The sequence below is a fragment of the Gadus macrocephalus genome, chromosome 16, assembly GCF_031168955.1.
Source record: "Gadus macrocephalus chromosome 16, ASM3116895v1".
NCBI lineage: Eukaryota > Metazoa > Chordata > Actinopteri > Gadiformes > Gadidae > Gadus > Gadus macrocephalus.
In genome coordinates this window covers 27,684,458-27,699,331 of record NC_082397.1, presented here as the reverse complement: position 1 = coordinate 27,699,331, position 14,874 = coordinate 27,684,458, and positions in this window count along the sequence as shown.

Below are 14,874 nucleotides of genomic sequence, written 5' to 3'. Positions count from 1 at the left end.
GGGTGGAAAATATGATATTTTAGCATAGTTAAACCATTAAAAGTGTTTATGTAAAAAAATGTAGCGAGAAATGTGCATTTTACTTTCATAATCGTCGTTCGGCGAATGTGAAGGATGTTTGGTTTGATAGATATGACAAAGAATATTTCATCGGGCGATAATGGCCGGCGTACAGGCATCCCGGGCTCACGAAAATAGGTGACACTGTCACGTTATTTAATCTATTGAAACGTGATCAGGTACACGTATTTTCTAAATGTTCGTGTCAAAAAGCACAATTTTCAAACTCATGCATATCAATTGGAAGTATTTGTCGTGATTTAAGCACGACTTCCATCTAAGGTTCTGTCCGGGAGCTTTCTCCCTATTGTCCCTTAAGGAGCTCCGTACAGAACATTTATTGTTAAAAATTGTCTGTGATAACTAAGAATATGACAGCTTTTCCAGTCTCACCAATATGCGCACAGATCGCACGGTTTGACACTTTCAAAATGCGTGCAGTACATACGCCAAATGACCATTTCGTGTGCATACGATACACACACACACACACACACACACACACACACACACACACACTGCATTTCGCTGCCAAATAAATAAATACTAAGGCAGAATAAAGAATAAATTAATTCATTATCATTCAACTTCAACATGCGTTATTACAGTATAGTGGTGGAGGGATGACGTGTGTTGGCCAACCCGGAAGTGAGCGTCGCCCTGGGTTCCCTTGACAAAAAGCCAACGGGTTTTTCCATTTGATTTTGGATTATTGCAGAAAAATTAGCATCTTTGAAGCACCTCCTCAAAAACTGAAAATAAATCAAAATAACTGTGCTCCAAAGAAAGAAATGTGAACCAATGCATTCCGAATGGGAGTGTTTCTCCGATTTTTCCATGCTACACAGAACGAAATGTAAACCCATGCAAATAAAGACTTCATGGTCATAATCATTTAAATATCATTAATCTCCTGAGGGTGGTATTCTATTTTTTTCAACGGGGCTGAATCCAGTCACTTGACCGTCATGGTTGCTATGGTGGTTGCTATCCACCAGCCCCTCGAATCCTTACATGGCTCTAAAAACCACGCGGCAAATGAGCTGCCGTAAATTGTGTTGTTTTTGTCGTAAACTAGTGTCCGATGGTTAAAAAATAGACGGATATTCCAAGGTATCCTTAAAAGGCAGCTTGGATGTTTTTATTTTCTGCAGTTTAGACTTCTTCTATAACCTATTTTTGAAAGCAAAACACCAAGCTCATTGATTTAACGAGGCAGGGTTATTTGAAACAATTTATTAAATAAATATTTATGAGAGGTCATTCCTTCTCCTGAGTTTTCTTCCTATTTATGTCTAGTGTACAACCCTACTGTCCACAAGCATCACCCCCCCCCCTCCCCATATGGATTTGGAGAATTGTTGCCACGTCCCAGTGGTGGAGGTATCATATATATGAAAGAGGGCATTCAATTATACTACAATGATCAATTAGGAGGCCGAAGCCCTAAAGGAAGTGATGCAATAGGTGACTGGGTCGACGACATTTAAGTAAGCTTTACTTTGAGGTCTCTTATATATCAAAGGGGGTCTCAAAGGACGCATACGCTTCAACCTGTGGCTCCAGCCCTACAGGAAATGACTCAGCAAATGCTCCATCTCGTTGCACCTGCACCCAGCGGCTCGCTTGCAAGATTTTGGCCTGAAGTTATTCCCAGACCTACACTGTAGCCATCCAACCTGCATATCTGAGAATCAGGCCTCTCTTTAATAATGACAAAATGTATGAGAGAAATACACATTAACTTTTGACTCATAAGCGGCGTGGTGCCGGCTCCTTTTGACCTTTTGACCCCAGACTTCTGGGGGAATAGCTGAATCAATTCATTAGTCTATCAAAAGCATGTAAATATCTTCCCGGTGGCGTAAGAGGGAGAACAAGGTGTCCTTCAACATCTACGCTTCCAGGCGATTGCAACGGTGCCACACATGAGCATATTCGAACATGTTTAATGGTAGTAATTAGCTGTCGAAATTGGAGGCCTTAATCAATAATGAGCAGCTATTGATTTGCTTCCCGATAGAAATATGTGACAAATGACATGTTATTTAGCCTTGTTGCAGCTTTAAAGGTGCTAAAAACAAGCGCACCTTAGTGGTGACGTCATGTCACACACAGACAATCGTGAATTAATTGATTAGCGGGGGGTAAGGTTATATAGGGACCTTGTAAATTGTTTGATTGTTGATTGTTCATGATATGCGACCCAGTGTCATGATGTAAAGAGAGAATAAACGAAAACTAAAGAGAGATCCAGTTTCTGTCTTTCCTGATCGAATTGTCCTGCAATAGTTGGTGCCGAAACCAGGGAACATTTAGATGAAGGAAGAAGAGGACGAAAAGTCCATTGGTTTGCAAGACAAACAAGAAGACAGAAAAAAGGAACAATGGCTGAAATCGACCGTAGAAAGAAAAAAAGATCCTCAATCCGGACCGCTGTAACCAGACTGATTAACAAGATTGACGACGAACTTGTTAAAGAAAGACCAGATCATGATGTATTGGAAGAGTTGCTGGAGCAATTGATATTGAAAGAAGATTATTTGACTAAAATGGATTTGGATGTGGAAGAACAAACAGCGACAGAAGATATAGAAGATGAGGTTTCAAGAGCCTTGGAATACAAAGATCACATATCACTGAGGAAGACGAGGACAAGGAGAGCGCTAAGAAGAGCGAAAGATGATGCAGAGTCTGCAATGTCTGTTGAATCTAACCCCATGCGTAATAACGTGAAGCTGCCTAAACTTGTGATAGAAAAATATTCTGGAGACATCAGCCAGTGGCAGTACTTTTGGGGACAGTTTGACACGGTAGTGAACAGTAATCATAGCTTAACAAAAACGGATAAATTCAGTTATCTGAGATCATATCTCACTGGCGCAGCTGCCAATGTAGTCGCAGGGTTACCATTAACTGATTCAAATTATGAAAACGCTACTCAGCTGCTGCAGAAAAGATTTGGCCGAAAGGATTTGGTAATTAATGCTCATATGACCAAATTGTTGAATCTTAATCCTGTAAAAAATGTCAGTGACATAAAATCGCTCAGATATTTGTATGATAATTGTGAAATCCAAATTCGTAGTCTGGCTTCGATGGGAGTCGTCTCTGACACGTATGGTAGCTTACTGTGCCCCATTCTAATGAAGCTCATTCCCGAAGAGATAACATTAGACTTCAGCAAACAAGTTGAAGAGGATGATGTCTGGAAAGTGGAAGAACTGATGAGCTTCATTCAAAAAGAAGTGGACAGCCGGGAGCGCACGGCCAACATGTCTAAAAGCGGAAAAGAGCGCACAAGTAAGGAACGTGAAAAGGAAACACCAGGCGCATGGGAAATGCGAACAAGACGACATAACACAATGACAACGTCTACCCTTTATGCGGCGAACCAAATGGACAGACGATATTGTTTTTTTTGTGAGAAAAATAATCACCAATAATCACACTGCCATGAAATGTCTGTGCCTGAGAAAAAAGAAAAGTTAAAAAATCAAGGAAGATGCTTTGTGTGTTTTGGAACGAGACATGTTGCCAAGGATTGTCGCACTAAAGGTATCTCTTGTGAGAAATGTAATCGACGTCATCACCAAGCTGTGTGCTCCTATGATGGGCGTGAATTCAGAAAAGAAAATGAACCGGCAGATGCCGTGATGTCCATGTCTCCCAATGAATCAAAGCGAGAATCAGTTCTCCTTCAGACCGCTACTGTCTGGATAGAAACTCCAGTTACAAGGCAACTCACCCGCTGTCTACTGGACGGAGGGAGTCAGCGAAGCTTTGTGCGTAAAGATATCTCCAGTGCGCTCAACCTCCCCAAAGTAGGTGAAGAGACTCTAAAGTTACACACGTTTGGCTCTAGTGTCCCACAAAATATCACCTGTAATAAAGTAAAATTAACACTGAGCAACATCAGAAATGGCCAAAGTGTACAGTTAGAAGTGTTGGAAATCCCAAGAGTGTGCTCTTCCATTATGAGAGTAGCGGGAGAGGAAGTGCGCAGAGAACTGGAGCGAAAAGGCCTGCAGCTGGCTGACACTTCAGTGAGCGGAATGGAGACGCAGGAGCTTGGAGTCCTCATCGGTGGCGATCACTACTGGAAAATTGTGACAGGAAAATTGGAGCGCCTCTCAGAGTCGCTGGTGGCGCTGGACAGCAAGTTTGGATGGTTAATACAAGGAACCGTATCCATGCTAAATGTGACAACTGAAACAGAACCTACAGATGTCGGAACTCTGCACGTGAGTGTTGGACTGGATGAGAAAATAAATCACACACTGCGCTCCTTCTGGGAAATCGAATCCATCGGGATAATGAATGAAAAAGAATCACTGAAAAGTAATGAGGAGGCATTGCAGCTGTTTGAAAAAACTGTCCAGTTCAAAGAAGAAAGATACGAGGTGAGATTACCTTGGAAAAATGAAGACCATGACCTGCCCTCCAACTATAATGTTGCCAAAAGACGTTTTGATCAGCTTGTAAAAAAGTTTCAAAATAATGTGCCACTTTATGAAAAGTACAGTGACGTCATCAAGGAGTACGTCAGTCAGGGAATAGTGGAGCGCGTGCAAAATGTGGTCACTGATAATCCCACGTACTATCTCCCCCACAGAGCAGTCATTAATGAAGAGCGTTTGACCACAAAGTTAAGAGTTGTATTTGATGCTTCGTCCCATGCTGAAGGTTGTCAATCACTAAATGACTGCTTAATGACAGGCCCAAATCTGAATCCTGAGTTACTAAGCATCCTGTTAAAATTCAGAAAACACGAAGTGGCATTTATGGCTGATATCACAAAGGCCTTTCTACAGATATATATTCGAGAGCAAGACAGGGATGCATTACGATTCTTGTGGTTAAATGACTTGCCAAAAGCCAACGAAAAACCTAATGTAAGCATTCTGCGCATGACCAGAGTCCCGTTTGGTGCTTCCCCTAGTCCCTTTCTGTTGGCAGCAACCATTAGATACCATTTGAAAAAATATCAGCAAATGCATCCCACTGTGACATCTATCCTTGATAAGTGTTTGTATGTAGATGATTTGATCTGTAGTGCCCCTAGTGTACAGTCAGCGGCCAACCTCGCCACGCAAGCTAAAAGCATCTTAAAAGAAGCAGGAATGAGTTTGTGCAAATGGAGCACAAACTCTGGAGAGCTGAAAGACCTGTGGGATGAAGAAATGGAAAACACGATAAGTGGAAAAGTCGAAGTGAAAAATAATGTGTTAAAAGTTCTTGGACTAACATGGAGAACGGAACAAGATGACTTTGTTTTCGATTTGACCAGTTTGATTGAGTTCCTGAAAACCTCAACAAACACAAAAAGAGGCGTGTTGCAGGCTGCTGCTCGCATCTTTGATCCAATCGGATTTCTGTCCCCTTTCACAATCAGAGTAAAATGCCTTTTCCAAAAAATGTGGGAACGGGGCTTAACATGGGACATTGAGTTACCTGAGGATCTGTTGCAGCTTTGGCAGCAGTGGTGCACAGAATTACCTCGCATCAGACAAATTAATATTCCAAGGTGTTATCAAGAGGCGTTCGCTGACCTGAATCCACCTGTTAAAAAAGAGGTTCACGTCTTCAGTGATGCGAGTGAAAGTGCATACTGCGCAGCTGCCTACATGAGAGTTATCCCCGAAAAGGGTGAGTGCACAGTGACTCTTATAACAGCAAAAACAAGAGTAGCGCCACTTAAAAAAGTAACTTTACCGAGACTAGAACTCCTCGGTGCTCTCATCGGAGCTAGACTCAGTCACTATGTAATTACGCACCTTGAAATGGAAAAGAATCAAGTGAAACTGTGGAGTGATTCTATGATAACTTTGCACTGGATAAAAAGTTCAGCAAAACAGTGGAAACCCTTTGTGGAAAACAGAGTCCGAGAGATCCAGAGTCTCACAGAACCTGAGCAGTGGAGCTTTTGTAAAGGGAAAGAAAATCCTGCCGATAGCGCCACAAGGGGCATAAGTGTGAACCAGTTGCTAGACAACACTCTGTGGTGGACGGGCCCAGAGTGGCTTAAGCAAAGAGATGTAAATTACCGTGACAATGATATTGAACCAAACGAAAATGATGACGCTGTAAAAGAAAATATGGCAGTTGTGGAAATTACCAGTTTGTTAAATTCCAAAGGTTCAAAGGAAATGGAAATACTCGAAATAAAGAACCACAGTGACCTCAGCCGAATGCTGCGGATTACTGCCTGGGTCCGACGATTCATAAACAACGCCAGAGAAAAGGCAAAAAGCACCGGAACATTAACAGCTGGAGAAATCGCTGAAGCAGAGCTTTATTGGATCCGATTAACGCAGAATCAAAGTTTCTACGAAGAAATCAATCAACTGAAAAGAGGTAAAGAAGTTAACTTTCAGTCCAAAATTAAGTCTCTAAGTCCCTTTCTGGATGACAGTGGAGTACTAAGAGTGGGAGGCAGGTTACAGATGACAGGATTGAAGTTTGAACAAAAGCATCCCTGCATCCTCCCTGCAAATTACATGTTTTCTGAGCTGATTGTAAGAAAATGTCACCAGCAAGTGTTGCATTCTGGTCTCCAAGACACGCTAAACCAAGCGAGAGAAAGATTCTGGATAATGAAAGGAAGACAACTAACGAAAAGAGTTGTACACGCTTGTCTTATCTGTCGTAAATATAAAGCCAAACCAGCCCAGCAGATTTCAGCGCCTTTACCTGCGCAGCGCATTGAAGAAGCGCCTCCGTTTGAGATCACGGGAGTGGATTTTGCTGGACCTATGTACAGTAAGAATCAAGGAAAATGTTATATTGCTCTTTTCACCTGTGCAGTCACCAGAGCCATTCATTTAGAGTTGGTGACTGATTTGACTACGGAAAAGTTCCTGCTGGCGTTCAGACGTTTTGTGTCACGCAGAGGACTATGTACCACAATATATTCAGACAATGCTAAAACGTTTAAACGAGCCAACAAGGAGTTGACAGCATTGTGGGATTCCCTGTCATCTAAAGAACTACAGGAATTCTTTGCTGAAAAACGAATAATCTGGAAGTTTATAGCTGAAAGAGCTGCTTGGTGGGGTGGAATGTGGGAGAGAATGGTGAGGTCGGTGAAGACGTGCCTACGTAAAGTTCTGGGAAAATCATGTCTGAAATATGAAGAAATCGAAACCATTCTGATAGAAGTGGAAGCAGTTGTTAATTCCCGTCCCATCACTTTCACCCACACCAGCAGCGAAGAGCCTGTCCCTCTAACGCCATCCCATTTTCTAATTGGTCAGCGTCTAACAGCGCTCCCATCCGCTGGCAACGTAACCGCAGCGGCCCCCAACACAGACCAACGTCAGTTAAACAAAAGGTGGAAATACAGACAGCGCCTAATCAATACATATTGGACCCGCTGGAAGAAGGAATATCTCCTGGAGCTACGATCTGCACATTGCTCATCTCATGTAAAAAGATGCACAGAGTTAAAGCTCGGAGACGTTATCCTAGTGAACGAAGACAAACTGCCCAAACATCTTTGGAAAATGGGAAGAATCAAAGAAGTTTATATCGGAAGAGATGGAAAGGTACGCTCTTGCCTTGTTATGCTACCTTCAAGGAACCTAATCAGAAGACCAGTACAATTACTGTATCCCCTTGAACTTGATGTGTAATGAGAACCAGAAGAGTCTCATTGGCCGGGAGTCTGTTGCAGCTTTAAAGGTGCTAAAAACAAGCGCACCTTAGTGGTGACGTCATGTCACACACAGACAATCGTGAATTAATTGATTAGCGGGGGGTAAGGTTATATAGGGACCTTGTCAATTGTTTGATTGTTGATTGTTCATGATATGCGACCCAGTGTCATGATGTAAAGAGAGAATAAACGAAAACTAAAGAGAGATCCAGTTTCTGTCTTTCCTGATCGAATTGTCCTGCAATAAGCCTCTACACGTTGAGTTGAGTCCAATGACACCAAGCATGACACTCTAGAAAATGGTAACATGTATTTTACATGGTACACCTAGGTCTAGGACATGATCTCGGTGTAGCAAGAGGGCGAGCTTGATCTCATTGGACTCAACGTGTAGATGCTAAATAACATGTAATTTGTCAAAAATCTCCATCGGGAAGCAAATCTATAGCTGGTCATTATTGATAAAGGCCTCCAAAATCGACAGCTAATTACTACCCCGAAACATATTCAAATATGATCATGTGTGGCACTGTTGCAATCGCCTCGAAACGTAGATGTCAAAGGACACCTTGTTTGCCCCGTTACGTAACCGGGAAGATATTTTACTTCTAATGAATTGATTCATATTTTAAGGTTCTCGGAGTGAGACTTTAAGCGGCTGCCGCAGAAGTGTTGAGACGAAAGATGATATCAAGACATTTATAGAATATTCCCATTCACATTATGATTCTTCGTCATAACATCCGACCAAACATCCTTTACAGTCACCAAGCGAGGATTATGAAAGTCCAGGCCCCCCCTTCCGGCACTCGGGGTCCGACTGGGCCAAGTTTAGGACAGGAAGGGCCCCCCATTCCGGCCCTCGGGGTCCGACCGGGTCCCAGTTAGGCCTTAGAATAAGGTATTCAAATTTCAGGGCGGTAGGACCTTCCTATCTCAAAAACTGTTTTTCCACCACATTCTGAACCATAAGGTCTTGCAGGTAACACTTCTGAGGGGCTTTGTCCAAATGACAGTCCATTTGGGAAAACTTTTTTTCTCTAAGGGCTAGAACTCCAAATCTCGGATATGTCGTTCTCGGGGCCCCGGGAAATGTGTGTAAACATTTTAGCATCCCTAGCTATCTCGAAAAGGCCGGAAAAGGGGCGTGACCTCCCACAGTACAGTAAATGTACATAAGACAGAGGTTAGTTTCTAGTCCCCATTTTTTGTGGGATGGAGGTGTACATTTGTGGCTTAAGGTGTGTAGTCACAGCTGGCCTGTGGCCACGTTTTTGAAGTCTGGGGTCAAAAGGTCAAAAGGAGCCGGCACCACGCCGCTTATGAGATAACAAAAAGTGAATGCGTATTTCTCTAATAGCTTTTTGTCATTATAAAAGAGAAGCCTGAATCTAAGATATGCGTGTTGGATGGCTAGGGTGTAGGTCTGGGAAGAACTTCAGGCCAAATTCTTGCAAGCGAGCCGCTGGGTGCAGGTGCAACGAGATGGAGCACTTGCTGAGTCATTTCCTGTAGGGCTGGAGCCACAGGTTGAAGCGTATGCGTCCTTTGAGACCCCCTTTGATATATATAAGAGACCTCAAAGTAAAGCATACTTAAATGTTGTCGACCCAGTCACCTATTGCATCACTTCCTTTAGGGCTTCGGCCTAAAGGACAAAGCCCCTCAGAAGTGTTACCTGCAAGACCTAATGGTTCAGAATGTGGTGGAAAAAGTTTTTGAGATAGGAAGGTCCTACCGCCCTGAAATTTGAATACCTTATTCTAAGGCCTAACTGGGACCCCCGCACCGAAACTTGGCCCGGTCGGACCCCGAGGGTCCGGCCTGGACTTTCATAATCCTCGCTTGGTGACTGTAAAGGATGTTTGGTCGGATGTTATGACGAAGAATCATAATGTGAATGGGAATATTCTATAAATGTCTTGATATCATCTTTCGTCTCAACACTTCTGCTGCAGCCGCTTAAAGTCTCACTCCGAGAACCTTAAAATATGAATCAATTCATTAGAAGTAAAATATCTTCCCGGTTACGTAACGGGGCAAACAAGGTGTCCTTTGACATCTACGTTTCGAGGCGATTGCAACAGTGCCACACATGATCATATTTGAATATGTTTCGGGGTAGTAATTAGCTGTCGATTTTGGAGGCCTTTATCAATAATGACCAGCTATAGATTTGCTTCCCGATGGAGATTTTTGACAAATTACATGTTATTTAGCATCTACACGTTAAGCTGAGTCCAATGAGATCAAGCTCGCCCTCTTGCTACACCGAGATCATGTCCTAGACCTAGGTGTACCATGTAAAATACATGTTACCATTTTCTAGAGTGTCATGCTTGGTGTCATTGGACTCAACTCAACGTGTAGAGGCTAAATAACATGTCATTTGTCACAAATTTCTATCGGGAAGCAAATCAATAGCTGCTCATTATTGATTAAGGCCTCCAATTTCGACAGCTAATTACTACCATTAAACATGTTCGAATATGCTCATGTGTGGCACCGTTGCAATCGCCTGGAAGCGTAGATGTTGAAGGACACCTTGTTCTCCCTCTTACGCCACCGGGAAGATATTTACATGCTTTTGATTGACAAATGAATTGATTCAGCTATTCCCCCAGAAGTCTGGGGTCAAAAGGTCAAAAGGAGCCGGCACCATGCCGCTTATGAGTCAAAAGTTAATGTGTATTTCTCTCATACATTTTGTCATTATTAAAGAGAGGCCTGATTCTCAGATATGCAGGTTGGATGGCTACGGTGTAGGTCTGGGAATAACTTCAGGCCAAAATCTTGCAAGCGAGCCGCTGGGTGCAGGTGCAACGAGATGGAGCATTTGCGGAGTCATTTCCTGTAGGGCTGGAGCCACAGGTTGAAGCGTATGCGTCCTTTGAGACCCCCTTTGATATATAAGAGACCTCAAAGTGAAGCTTACTTAAATGTCGTCGACCCAGTCACCTATTGCATCACTTCCTTTAGGGCTTCGGCCTCCTAATTGATCATTGTAGTATAATTGAATGCCCTCTTTCATATATATGATACCTCCACCACTGGGACGTGGCAACAATTCTCCAAATCCATATGGGGAGGGGGGGGTGATGCTTGTGGACAGTAGGGTTGTACACTAGACATAAATAGGAAGAAAACTCAGGAGAAGGAATGACCTCTCATAAATATTTATTTAATAAATTGTTTCAAATAACCCTGCCTCGTTAAATCAATGAGCTTGGTGTTTTGCTTTCAAAAATAGGTTATAGAAGAAGTCTAAACTGCAGAAAATAAAAACATCCAAGCTGCCTTTTAAGGATACCTTGGAATATCCGTCTATTTTTTAACCATCGGACACTAGTTTACGACAAAAACAACACAATTTACGGCAGCTCATTTGCCGCGTGGTTTTTAGAGCCATGTAAGGATTCGAGGGGCTGGTGGATAGCAACCACCATAGCAACCATGACGGTCAAGTGACTGGATTCAGCCCCGTTGAAAAAAATAGAATACCACCCTCAGGAGATTAATGATATTTAAATGATTATGACCATGAAGTCTTTATTTGCATGGGTTTACATTTCGTTCTGTGTAGCATGGAAAAATCGGAGAAACACTCCCATTCGGAATGCATTGGTTCACATTTCTTTCTTTGGAGCACAGTTATTTTTATTTATTTTCAGTTTTTGAGGAGGTGCTTCAAAGATGCTAATTTTTCTGCAATAATCCAAAATCAAATGGAAAAACCCGTTGGCTTTTTGTCAAGGGAACCCAGGGCGACGCTCACTTCCGGGTTGGCCAACACACGTCATCCCTCCACCACTATACTGTAATAACGCATGTTGAAGTTGAATGATAATGAATTAATTTATTCTTTATTCTGCCTTAGTATTTATTTATTTGGCAGCGAAATGCAGTGTGTGTGTGTGTGTGTGTGTGTGTGTGTGTGTGTATCGTATGCACACGAAATGGTCATTTGGCGTATGTACTGCACGCATTTTGAAAGTGTCAAACCGTGCGATCTGTGCGCATATTGGTGAGACTGGAAAAGCTGTCATATTCTTAGTTATCACAGACAATTTTTAACAATAAATGTTCTGTACGGAGCTCCTTAAGGGACAATAGGGAGAAAGCTCCCGGACAGAACCTTAGATGGAAGTCGTGCTTAAATCACGACAAATACTTCCAATTGATATGCATGAGTTTGAAAATTGTGCTTTTTGACACGAACATTTAGAAAATACGTGTACCTGATCACGTTTCAATAGATTAAATAACGTGACAGTGTCACCTATTTTCGTGAGCCCGGGATGCCTGTACGCCGGCCATTATCGCCCGATGAAATATTCTTTGTCATATCTATCAAACCAAACATCCTTCACATTCGCCGAACGACGATTATGAAAGTAAAATGCACATTTCTCGCTACATTTTTTTACATAAACACTTTTAATGGTTTAACTATGCTAAAATATCATATTTTCCACCCAGGATAAAAAGTATGTCCGCCATTTTCACAGAAGAATATCCTAAAAACTATCCAATAGGAAAGATGCTCACAGCGTCTATTAGAGACGTAGTGAGGCACCCCCCATTCCGTATGCAGAAGACACCGAAGGGTACCTTTACCGTCACCGACCGACTAAAAAGGGTACCTTTCACGTCAGTCACCGACGCTAAAGGGCCTTTGCCAACAGTCGGTATTTGACGTTCTCGGAGTGAGACTGTGTTGGTGCTAGGGGCGTGCTTTTGACGCGTAAAATGCGCGCCGCGCCGCTGCGGCGCCGGTGTGTGGAGGCCTTTACGCCCCGTGCCCACTACCGCCGTCCTTTGACTGATCCCCATTGACTTTGAATGGGGACGGACGCGCAATGCATTGTGGATCCGTCCGTTCCGTTGGAGCCTTCGGCTCAGTCAAGAAGTTGAAAAATTTTCAACTTTTTCGGCAGCGACGGATCCTTCATCCAATCAGATCGCGTATGCAAATTTAAGCGCTGTGACGCGACTCGGGCTCTGACGATACTGGAAAGCGGGAAAGCGGGTCATCTTGCATCGCAACAAGCAGGAAGTAGCGGGAAGAACCCGGCGAAGCGATTTGATTGGCTGACGGATGCCTCTGCAAAAACTACTCCCCCATCAGTCAGCTACGCCTTCCCACGTCCGTTGACTGACGGAGGTAGTGGGCACGGGGCATTACGCGGTTGGTGTGGCCGTACCTTTAGGGCCGTTACATAGTCAACGCGAGCGACGCGCTTCCTTTCATAGTCTACACAGCACACGCAAACGTCGCGGGCAATGCATGACATGCAATACACCACTCACGCCATGGGTGGCAGCAGAGTTACCGGTGTTTTCGCCGGTGACAATCCAGGTGACATTCCGATCGAAGTGGCTACGGAAGAAGAGTGATGAAGCGTAGAGATAGGCGGTGGTATAAATAATAATAATAATACATTTAATTTAGAGGCGCCTTTCAAGACACCCAAGGTCACCTCACAGAGCATATAGTCATCATAAATCGTTTTAAAAAAACAACAACAATGTGTCACAATGTGGTATGTGCGCCCTTTAAATACCACACGAGATCAGGATGGGGAATTTGTTTCTCTGGTGCTTCCAATGTGAAGCCTGGACGAGGAGAGGCATTTCCGGTATTTTGTCGGCGCCAAAGTTTGATGATCTCCTTTCGCGAGTCATCCGATATCTTCCCGACTCTCACCAAAACCGGGCCTTGTCAGGGAGCAGCTGGTTTTTTGTCAGATGCTGGCGTGTTTCCCCACCAGTACAATGCGCTACGATTGGGTATGCGCACTGACCAATAAATGTATAGACATTGGTCACTTGGAAGCATGACCTTTGATTCATTAGTTATCACATTACACAAGTTAACTAATTTGGTTTACGTCAAACTCATTAATTCATATCCATATAAAATGTTTATACAACGAGTTACTACCTTGACAGATGAATGAATTATTCAAGTGCATTTAAGTGTAGGCCTATAGCCAAAGCTATAGCGCATAATGTTCACAGAAATTATATGGTAGGAAACATTATTAGAGAAAAGGGGTTTATTTATCAAATACAGAAACTTGACCCACCATACACGCACACATTTTTCATTCACTACACACTCACGCTTTCAAATTTCATTCGCTCAAAGAGGCTACTGAACTTATGTTTCACACAGAACATGAACACTTATTTGTTTCACACAGAACGTGAACACTAAACATTACGTAATTAATTCAAATAGGCTAACACTAAAACAAATAAGGCCAGTAATAAAACGAATATCGGGTGACAAGAAGATCATTAAAATGGCTCACAATCCCGCATCAGCTGTTTGATGTCGCGCATCAAAATAGCACTTTGCCCCGGTGGAAGGGTTCGCATAAATTGGCACAGGTAATTAGTAAAAGAGATGTGATTGTCATTCGTATCACGTTCCCGCATCCTCTCATATGTCCTTCTGTAAATATAACCTATAGTTTAAATAATGTACAATATTTGCAGTATCGCCCCCACCGACAACGCATAGTATTGCATGGATCGGCGCGTCGCGTATCAAAAATTGTGAGGACGCGTTTTGCTACACGTCGACGCATAATGGCGGCCGAAGCGTCGCGTCGCGTAGCCATCTGGACGCATATGCGTAGCGATGCGTCGACTATGTAACGGCCCTTAGGGCCGTTACATAGTCAAACAGCTGATGAGCGACGGGGCGACAGGATCCCATGCAAAGTGAACGTATAGACGCGTTTCGGGCGAACAGCTGATGCGGGATTGTGAGCCATTTTAATGATCTTCTTTTCACCCGATGTTCGTTTTATTACTGGCCTTATTTGTTTTTGTGTTAGCCTATTTTAATTAATTACGTAATGTTTTGTGTTCACGTTCTGTGTGAAACTAAAAAGTGTTCATGTTCTGTGTGAAACATAAGTTCAGTAGCCTCTTTGTAACGGCCCTTAGAGCCGTTACATAGTCGACGCATCGCTACGCATATGCGTCCAGATGGCTACGCGACGCGACGCTTCGGCCGCCATTATGCGTCGACGTGTAGCAAAACGCGTCCTCACAATTTTTGATACGCGACGCGCCGATCCATGCAATACTATGCGTTGTCGGTGGGGGTGATGCTGCAAATATTGTACATTATTTAAACTATA